At 38.8% G+C, this 10,915-nt stretch overlaps 1 long non-coding RNA gene across 1 annotated transcript; it reads right to left on the minus strand.

Moving 5' to 3' along the window:
• Positions 1-2,462: 2,462 nt before the first annotated feature.
• LOC113301589 lies at positions 2,463-7,270 on the minus strand. Its single transcript, XR_003336381.1, has 5 exons — positions 5,838-7,270; positions 5,145-5,200; positions 3,975-4,617; positions 3,245-3,310; positions 2,463-3,169 (listed from the first exon to the last, which is right to left on the minus strand). It is a non-coding gene; the product is annotated as an uncharacterized LOC113301589 (long non-coding RNA).
• Positions 7,271-10,915: the final 3,645 nt, after the last annotated feature.

Below are 10,915 nucleotides of genomic sequence, written 5' to 3' on the forward strand. Positions count from 1 at the left end.
TATTTCTCCAAGTTCATGAGAAATATTATTGGCCGACCATGGAAGATGATGCAGATGCACACGTTCAGAGATGTCATCAATACCAAGTCCATGGTAATCTCATCCACACTCCTTGTCTTCCATTTAATTCTGTGAACAGCCTATGGCCTTTCTATAGCTGGGGACTGGATATCATCGGGAAAATCAATCCAGCATCTTTGAAGCAGCACGAATACATCATCACCGCGACTGAGTATTTCACCAAGTAGGTTGAAGCTATTCCTCTTCGAAGTACTACTGGAGTCACAATTGCAGTCTTCATCAAAGAATACATAATATGCAGATTCGGTATTCCCAAACACATAGTCACCGACAATGGAACTCCTTTTGCCAAAAAACATGTGACAAAATTGCTTGAGGAATACGACATCAAACAAGTTTTATCCATACCGTATTATCCCCAAGGAAACGGCAAGCAGAGAGCACCAACAAAACTTTTATCCGGATTCTCAGCCGAACAATTCATGATAATCCTCGAACGTGGCGTGAACAATTTCCTATGGATTTGTGGGCTTATCGAACTGCGGCAAGAATCTCGATCGGGACTTCACCATATTCCCTCGTCTACGGATCTGACGCTGTACTTCCAACAGAAATCAAAATTCTTCAGCAAGGATCGCAATATCCAGTGGAGTACAATTGGATGAATCCGAAGTGTCCAATTCAATAATCGCTGGACTAGACATGATCGAGTCAAGAAGGGCTAAGGTAGAAAAATATGTGGAAGCATACAAACAAAGGATCTCAGAGCTTACAACAAAATGGTAAGACCTCGAACATTCCAAGTAGGAGATTTGGGGCTAAAGACAGCAAAACACATTCAACAAGTTATGTATGCTCCTAAGTTCTCCCCGAAATGGGAAGGACCATATGTCATCATCAAGGCAGTGTCCAGTGGATATTACAATATCCTAGCTATTGATGGAGGAGTGGAAGGAAATATCATCAACGGTAAATGGCTCAAAGCGTATTATGCCTGATCCATAAAAAACCCTTATATTTTCATCATTTCAAGCATTCCTAAAAATGTAATTTATATTCCTCCAAAGAGTATGCAAAATGCTCTCACTTAGAGTAAACCATCCAGCAAAGATTAATTTTTATAGAAAGCCATGTCAAGATTCTTTTGAAAGTTTTGAGTCTTCACCTTCAAGTCCTGGACAGCTTTCTCAACTCTTGCTGATTCTAAGGCGAGTGCCTTATCATCTTCAAAGAAAGCAGTTGTGGTAGAAATTGTATCAGCAACAGCCGCTGCCTTGTCGATTTTAATGATCTCAAGTCGACGGCGGAGCCAACTCACGTTGAACCGCAGGGTCTCACAATTCGAGATCATGTCATCCCACCTATGAAGTTCATGATTCTTGACATCTCGCAGATTCATCTCGTTCATCTCTTCAATGATCGGTAACAGTCCGACCACCGTAGTCAAAAGGGTCGGGAGAAAGCCTCTCCATATTTCCGTCGTAGCAATATACCCGTACCGTCTCCAAATTTTAGTATACAGAGGTGCGTGACATTTGGGAATGACGATTCCACCGACGACTTCATTATTTGGGAAAGTATTAATCATGGGAGATTCAAAGGGGAGTCCAGCTGTTGGATATTCATGAACGCGAGCTCTAATCACAGCCTCCACGGAATCAGTAGAGTCTTCGTCAACACGGTCGTTACTATCGTCAACCACGACAACTGACTCCCCGTTCCTCCTCTTTTTAGCATCAACAACAACGTGCACATCAACCCGTGGTAAAGAAGTTTGCAATTTCAGATGAAGATTGGATAAACTGTTGAGTAGAACTTCAATTAAGAAGTCATAGAATTACTCACATATGTGACGGCTTCAATATGAGCTGACCTATACTGGGAAGGGGCTTTAACAGTTCGCTTTGGTCTCGAATTATGAGAAGAAGATGGATTCTTCTGATTATCCCGCAACAAATTATTTTCCTATGATAAATAACTCTGATCAAATGGAGTTGAAGAAAATATACAACTTACTGAGACGGACGCTTCCACTTCATGCTTCGACCGAGGTTCGTTTCGAGAAGACGTACTACTGCTAGACATAGTGACGAAAGGTATGATAATCAAAATTTTCTTTGTGCGATGAAACTAACTCAGGAACGGAAGAAGTATTTGCGTAAATGCTAAACCCTAAGTCTTGGAGATATATATGAGATACGGTAGGTGCTTATCTTCTGTGAGTAGTCAATTCAGTTGCGAGTTTTACTGAAACCCTAAGTTTCAAACAAGATCAATACTGGATACGCGGAGGAAAATAACGTACTGGGGACTGACCAAAGCTGGATATAGTCACAAAGCCACACGACCTTGTGTATGTCACATGTTTTTTCAGCATATGCGGCGTACCATAATAATTTGCAGACGGAAACCGCCAAGACAAGTCCAAAAGGATCATGATGGGTTTTGGTGCATGAGCATTGGCTCTGTTTGATTCAATCAAGAAGAACCGCCATTATTAGTTCAAAAGGAAAATCTTAATACTGAAGTGAAGCTATTCAAATAAAGAAGATGTCTAGTACGAAGGCTAAGAAAATATTCAAATGTCTAAGTAAGATCAGGAGTAAAGCTACTCATCATATTCATCCGAGTTGTCGGATTTATCAGATTCATCCTCATTATCCTTCTCAGAATCCTCTTCTTCGTCAGAGTCACTGTCAGGGCCATTGATGAATTCTGGATGGATATTAGGATCGTCTGAGTCCTCTTCCGCTTCATCCTCGACTCGTTTCGCAATTTATCTGAGTTCTTTGGTACGACGATCTGGCTTAATCTTGCGATCCCGTGGCACCCACACCGGTTCATCTTCTGAAGCATCAGAGTCGGAAGGTACACCGTCATCAAATCGACGTCTTTCCTCAGCTGTTAGTATTCGGCGCCGGGTTCAATCCTTTCTACTTCGACGGTCGTCCGCCTCATCATCATCGGCTTTTCTCTTCATAAGCTCAGCATAAGTGACTCTCCGGTCATTAAAGGGAATATTAGGCTTTGCCCCCTCATCGTGATTTTTCTTAGTTTTCGATTTGGCTGCAGAAGCTTTGAAATCCTCATCGGAAGAGCTGGAGGAATAAATATAATCATAATCGCTGCTACTGGAAGTCACCATTTTCTGGAACCAGGAGCATAAAATTATGGACATGCTGATAATAAATCCAGTACAAAAATCGTAATCCTTAACTCTTACCTTTTTACAATCCACTAACAATAGTGACGGTAGTGCAAGAGTTAACACTCTAAAATTTGCTTGAATCTGCAAAAAACGAACAAAAACTTTAGCCCCTGATTTTTCATAAAATCATGAACATAATTTTCATCATGTGAACAGTCACGACCAGGTTATGAAAATTTACATGAAAAAAACATTTCATCAAAAATAATTGTTTTCTTTAACGATTGCTCAAAATCATATTTTATTTGTCAACATAAATATATATATGCATGTTATATATATATGCGAGAACTATTCATATATATTTTTCATGAAAATATATTTCACGTGAGCAAAACTCACGTAAAAAATAAAAAAAACTCGTGACCAGGTCATGGTTTTACAAAAAAAAAGGAAATAATAATTTTTTCCTTCGTACGAGCATTCTTTCTTTGAAAACGAAGGTTTATTTCAGTTTTGTGAAAAGTTCACATTTTTTAAGATAAAATTTTGGTTTTCATAAAAGCTCATAAACAAAATTTTATCACTGGACACAAGTTTATTTCAAAAGAAAAATCTCTCTCAAGTTAGGGATTATTGCTAGTCTCTTGAACTAACGATCGAACGAACATACGTTTTCTAAAAATAAGAGTTTTCTACAAAACTCACCCTCATATATACACATGTATAAAATTTTAGCATGATCCAGGCATGAACAACTTGTGAATAAGATATTAGACTTCTGGAAAAAAAAAAACGCGCTTACCTGGTCGGTGCCGACGCCGGTCGATGCTGGCGGCTCCGGCGAGGTTTTCTCCTGCTATCCCTTGTGCTCAAACGTGAAGATGAAAAGGTGATAAAGGTGGTGGCTGTGTCTAGGTGAAATAAATAAGAAAAGAGATTAATTCCTTTTTATATCAATTTTATTTCCAAAACCTAATTCCATAAGGATTTCCTTTTCGGACCCGGCCCGTGAATCCTAAACCAACCAAGGTTTCACCATCATATCAGCGGTTGTACACCAATTTATGCTCGTTGGATGACGCTCTATTATTCCACTGGGTTTTTATTCAAGCCATGGTTTGCTCATTCAGTCGAAAATCCAGTAACATCTTTGTAACGCCCCCAAAGCTAGCAGCTGATTAATCCAAGAGATTAACTAAAAGTAGAGGCACTAGAAATCTAAATCATATACTTAATCATTCAACTAATAAATGTGCTACAAAACTTAACCCAAAACTAACCCGCTCTGAAACATATATATACAAGAAGTCCTCTCAAATGATATATACAATAGTCATTAGGTTTACGGATACAATATGCAATATGATAAACATAGTAGAAGTTACCCAACTAATGAAATCAACTCTTTGAAGCTTCCGCTGCGCAACTCTAATCTGTCTCTGAAACTGAAAGTGGGAATGGGTGAGCACATCATCCCTAAAAGGAGTGCCCCGCATGAATTAACATTCAACTTTCATGTAATCATTGAAAATGATTTGAAAACAATTTATGTTTTCCCTAAACGTTAAAGCGCAATCAAATTCACATTGGTAAACAATCATGTATATGGAACTAACTCCTTCCAAACAATATATAATAATGATGACTCGTCCCGCACCTAGATAGCTATATGGTGACTCGTCCCGCACCTAGTGATTGCATAAAAGCTCGAATTCATGTAGATATAAATGAAGGAGCAGTATCCTATATACCACAGATGGAAATTCTCATTTCCCAAACAATTCACAAAGACAAACAGAGTATTACAATTCCTTCCCAAGCAATGGAACGATTAAAAGAAATAGCAGAACTTTCGTAAATCAAAGTTAAACAATGCAGGGAAAGCACAACCAGACAATGCATGAATTTGTTAAACATAAACTTTGGTAAAAGAAAACAACAATAATCACAAAAGAGTTAAAAGTTTTCCCACCTCTTTTGATGACAAGCCACGCCTACCTCGAGATCCATGATCCACTGGTTCATCCTCTGAATCAATCGTTGTTAATAGACTAATTGTTAATCACACAAGAACTTTAAGAAACTAGCCAGAATGGCTCATACAAGAATCATACAAGTCTATCAAATGGTTTTAATCCCGTTAAGATATTTTATTCTCTATCTTTAACATAACTAAGAGTTTACTATTCCAATTAGATTGATTCTAGAGTCCATAGCTAAGTCTTATGAATATCTACAACTTTGTAGAAGAAAACAAAGGCTAAATCAGACCATAAGGGTCCGATACATCAAAATGGGAACATTAAACCTAAACCCAAGTCCAACTAAACAAGCCCAGTACACAAGGCCTGGTCCACTAGGGTCAACTAACGGTCTCTAACAGTCAACAGGGTCAATTAAGTCCTGGTACAATGGTCAAGTCTAAATCGGTCAACTGAGTCAACTCGGGTCAAGACAGGTAACCCAATGGGTCAATACGATTCAACTCAGTCAGATTAACTGAGTCAGCTAAGTCAGACACTGACGGGATGACTAATAGGCAAATCCATGGCACAAGCCACTGATACAAATACAACTCTAACACTAATCCTTCAATTGATCTATACACAAACAATTCATTCTAAAAGAATTATACAATTTCATTACAACTGTAATTCAATCCTACCTGCAATTGCAGCTTTTCCAAGCTTCTACAAGAGAATTTCAACTCCATACAAACATCTAATCCATCATTCCAATACTTCAGTTACATATCCAGTCAACCACCAACCCACACAACAATACATATATCCTCTAAACACCACCGACAACTATTGAACCCCCAAATAGATCCCCATTGTATCAATTAAACTCAAACATCTGCAACTGCAATACCAGCTAGCCCTGCATCTATGAATACTCAATTCAGCTTCAGTTCAACATACGAAACCACCACTACCAAATATCTTCCCCACAGATCATGCTTATCCTTCTTAGCTGCACAATCATACACTAACAGCTGCAGAACCATTACCCTGATTAACTCATTCGTTAACCAAACTTCTTCCCAGATAAGTTCATGCATAACCTAACTCATTCACCATCTACAACAACCAAACATAATTGTAATCCTATTATCAGCTCACTCCGTCGCTCATATCTGAGATTTCACATCAATGCTAGTTCAAAACTCCATTCCCTGTAATTTAACACAACTTCAATACAAAGCCTTGTAACTCATAAACCACCACCACCTGTAGTTGCATCTCAACATCATCAACTCAACCCATTCAAACAAACAACACCATCAGTTCACTATATCTTGACCTAAACTACAACCACAGCTCATACCACACACATACCACCACAAAGAACAACCATTCCCTGCAGTTGTTCACAATTCAACAACATCTTCATATCCACAATTACAGTTCCATTTTATAATCATCTTAATCTCAGTTTATTACATCCTCATCAATCCATAACTCATAATTCATTAAAAGACATCAAAAAGCTTTACTGAGATATTAAGAAGTAAATTACCTCAAAAAGACTCTCTCCACCAATTGAAATCAACCCCTTCTTTAGACTGATTCGACTCAGCACATCATCATCTAACCCTTCCACAGTTCATCACAGCCAATTCCCAATTTCTTCAATCCAACAGAAAGAAAACCCTAACTATCAATTTTAATCAATTCTTCAACTCAACTATGAATTCGTCTCAAACCCATCTCATAACAACATCTTAGAACATAGATTTCATCTTCAATTGAATCTCGAGACCAGATTCAGAAACCCTAGCTCAGTTCATCTCCAATACGACTTCAGAATTTCAATTCAACTACAACCCTACTCTAGTTTCTTCTTTATCACCACCTAACTCGATTTCCAATTCAACTTACAGAAAGCCCTAATTCTATTTACAACATCATCCACTTATTGTTCTCTCGATCTCAAACAACAACAACACCGCCACCAACAGTTACTTCCTAATCCATCTCTTCTTCATCTGATTTACTTTGATATCATCACACGCAACTCACAATCACTCTGCAGAAATCGAACAGAAGAAAAGAGAGGAAGGCAGAAGAAGAAGAAGAATGAAAAAGAACTAGAAAGAAGAAAAAGATAAAGAAGAAAGAATAAGAGAAATTGATTTCTCTTCGACACGTATCTGGTGACAAGACCAACGACCCATGATAAAGGCACCCACCCAAATGTTAAGGGCAGCCAGGTCTGTTTCATATTTATCCAATGATATCTTCTTCGTCCAGTATCCGATTGACACGTTCGAGTCACACTAATCGAGTAATTAGCGGATAAATCGTCTCTTGACTAGTCTAATAGCGTTGACGAGATTGAGGGTCCTTACAATCTTATCTTACGACTAAGTTCAATTACTTATTTTGTTTGTAGAAAATCACCATTCAGTGATGACTGAGGAACATGACTGTCCCTCACTAAGCAGGGGACTTAATGTAGATGGTGGATTTTCGACAAGGGTTAAACTCGTAAAACCATAATTATACATGCTCCTGATCCGGCAATCAGATGAGTATTGAGGCTCATGTCTCTCATTGAAGCATGAAAGCTCATGCCATAAAATCTCTAACTGAGAAGGATGTCTCTCAGAGTATATGTAGATGTGTAGTCTTCCAGCTGATGCAACGAAACATCTCATGAATACTGAAAAATATCAGTAATTATTTCTATATAGAATTGAAAGATTGGACGGCTCTTAGACAATGTGCCTTCTAGTATAGAGCGACAACATCTTCAGGATACAACAAGGTTTTCCCAGACTATATAAAGGAAATATGACGTTTCAACAAGATCATGTTTCTCAATTCTCAGATAATTAATGCTCCTAGACAGCATGCCTGCTAGTATAGAGCCGTCAGTTAATTATCTATAATCGTTAACTGAATATTCAACAATATTCTACGATTCTTAGTAATATTTCGTCACTTCAATTTGTGGTTCTTCCCAGCAGAATTCCACGGGTTAGTGATAAATATTCAACGTGCAAGCATCTGAGCAACTATCGAGTAAGCCCCGACCAAAATGGTGTTAGTGTACTCAGCAATAATGCACGAACGAGCACCTGAATGCGCAAACGAGCATTCCAAAACATGAAGGAGCGATAAACCTATACAAAATAAGAAGAAAATAATAAATAATAAAATATTAATCAAGGCGCTGGGGACTGGGCCCACCGGCCGGACGGTCGTGCCGTGGCCAGTCCCACGTCCAATTTTATATTTCATCATATTTTTTATTATTTTCCCTGATCTCATGAAAATCCCTTCATTTGAACAAATATCCTTCGTCTCAAGGAAACTCCCCAGTCTCATGGTGTTTCCCCGTATCAAAGAAATAATAAAATTTATGAAAGGTGTCGCGGGACCGGGTCCACTAGCCGGTCGGCCATGCCCGAGCCGTGGCCGGTCCCACACCTCATGACTCCTTACAATTTTATTATTTCCCTCATCCCATGAAAATTCCCTGATTTCATGATATTTCCCTAAATTCATGAAATATGATAAATAAGGGAGAAAACGCACGGGACCCGGGCTCATTGGCCGGCCGGCCATGCCCTAGCCATGGCCGGTCCCACACGCCCATGTCTTATGGAAACTCCTTCACTTCAAGAAAATTCCCTAGTTTCAGCAAACTCCTTGGATTCATGAAATTTCACTCAAGTTCATGAAAAATAATATAAAATTAGGAAAACCTGTGGGACCGGGCCATAGCTGGCCGCTCACGCCCTAACCGGTCCCAAACGCCCCTTATTGTATCATTATTATTTTTTATGTTTCCCTAATCTCATGGAAACTCCTTGATTTCAACAAATTCCTTGGTTTCAACAAACTTCTTGAGTTCATGATATGTCCCTAAAATCATGAAAATATTATAAATTAGGAAAAAGTGCCTTGGGACCGGCTCCTTGGCCGGACGACCATGCCTTGGCATAGCCGGTCCCACACCTCATGATTCCTTTATTATTTTATAATTTTATTCCTTCATCCCATGAAGTTTCACGGTTTCAGCAAAGTCCCTGATTTCTTCATATTTTCTCAAAATGTTGCTCAAACGCGCACCGGAAAATATCGAAACTCTCAGGACTGAGACACAAACATTATGGTGACGTGGGAATGTCTCCTTGACCGACCAATATTGTCCCCGAGGCTTGCAAATAGCCGGTCCCACGTGTTTTAATAATTTTGACCTAATTTGCTCAATTGCTCATACTGGGTCCAAACCCTTCTCAAACAGCTGGGAGTTTGTTAAAACATCCATCAGCTGGTCCCATGACCACCAAGGGCCGGTCTCATGATCTCTTGGTCAGTCCCTCATCTCTCCATAATCAGGTTCTACTACCTGACGCTCACAGGAGCACTATTCGAAAAATGATTAAACCAGCATTTAATCATCCTTTCACCAACTGGTCTTCAAGAGACTATGGAATTTTGCTCACTGGAGCATCTGGGCTCTACATGGTCGGTTCATCATCCCATCTAGTTGGTTCCTTATCCATTTCATGAATGATTTTTAACAAATCATCAATTTATCATCAATTCAGCAGTTGATCAAAATTAGGCTTTCGAATCCAGAACTCTGCAAAACGTAATTCTGAGTAAATTCAAATGCCAATAATTTTTATGTTGATCCCATGATCAACACCCTAATTAATTATACTAGGCTCAACTGCCAGTATTTCAATTAATAATTATCTTGGTCTCGTCACCAATGATTCCTCAAATGAGCAACATTCGCTCAAATGAACAATATATGTTCACGCTAAGAATATTGGTTCAACTGTCAATATTCGATAATTCGAGCAACATTTTTGCTCATACGAGCAATATTTGTTCAAATCATGAATATTGGTTCGACTATCAATATTCAATAGTTCATCAGAGCAACATTTGCTCAGATGAGCAATATTTTCTCAAACTAGCAATATTTGCTCAGACTAAGGAATATTATTTCAACAATTAATATTCAACGATTCAGCAGTACAGTTTGCTCAGGTTATCAACATTTATTCGACAATGATTTTTTTTTGTCTCAGCAGACACATTCAATTCATGAGTCTCAGAACATTTGAAAATTATGTTCAACTCAGCAACTGACTAACTAAATACATGTCTGTCTTGCAGACTCCACAATAACGATATGTCAATCACGTCACATGGGGGGATATTAACTAGGGTTTTGGTCTGGCGGTCTACGACACGTGTGTTCATACACACGATGATAATGTGAGCAAGTCATGCAACCAGTTGGAGGAGTTAGCAAAGTAGTGGGTGGAAAGTTAACCAAGTCTCCGCACGATGAGTAACTGGTTTCAACACGATTTTCCATTTCCCCACTCTTTGACTCCAGCAACTGTCACACTTCATGGGATCATGGTGTTTTCAATTCAGCAATATAAAAAGTCTCTGAATCCTAATTGAAACAGACAAGAATTTCTCAACAAGTTCACACAGACAATCTTTCGTCTACACGAACTCATCGTCTGAGCAATCACTCTCAACTGAGTAAAATTCAATCATTCAGAACTTTGTTACGCAGAATACATAACACACCTATAATATCGATCACCATTGATTTCATACATTTCTCAGCTTCCCTCCTACAGATCATCCCATCCTCTCTTATGACCGAATTGACTCTGGAACGACCATCATCTTGGTTTAGGACGGAGTCCTACAGATTGATCTCTCGAACTTAAAGCACTCCCTTCTTGGAGTGCAT

This window comes from Papaver somniferum, chromosome 8 (assembly GCF_003573695.1).
Source record: "Papaver somniferum cultivar HN1 chromosome 8, ASM357369v1, whole genome shotgun sequence".
Lineage (NCBI taxonomy): Eukaryota > Viridiplantae > Streptophyta > Magnoliopsida > Ranunculales > Papaveraceae > Papaver > Papaver somniferum.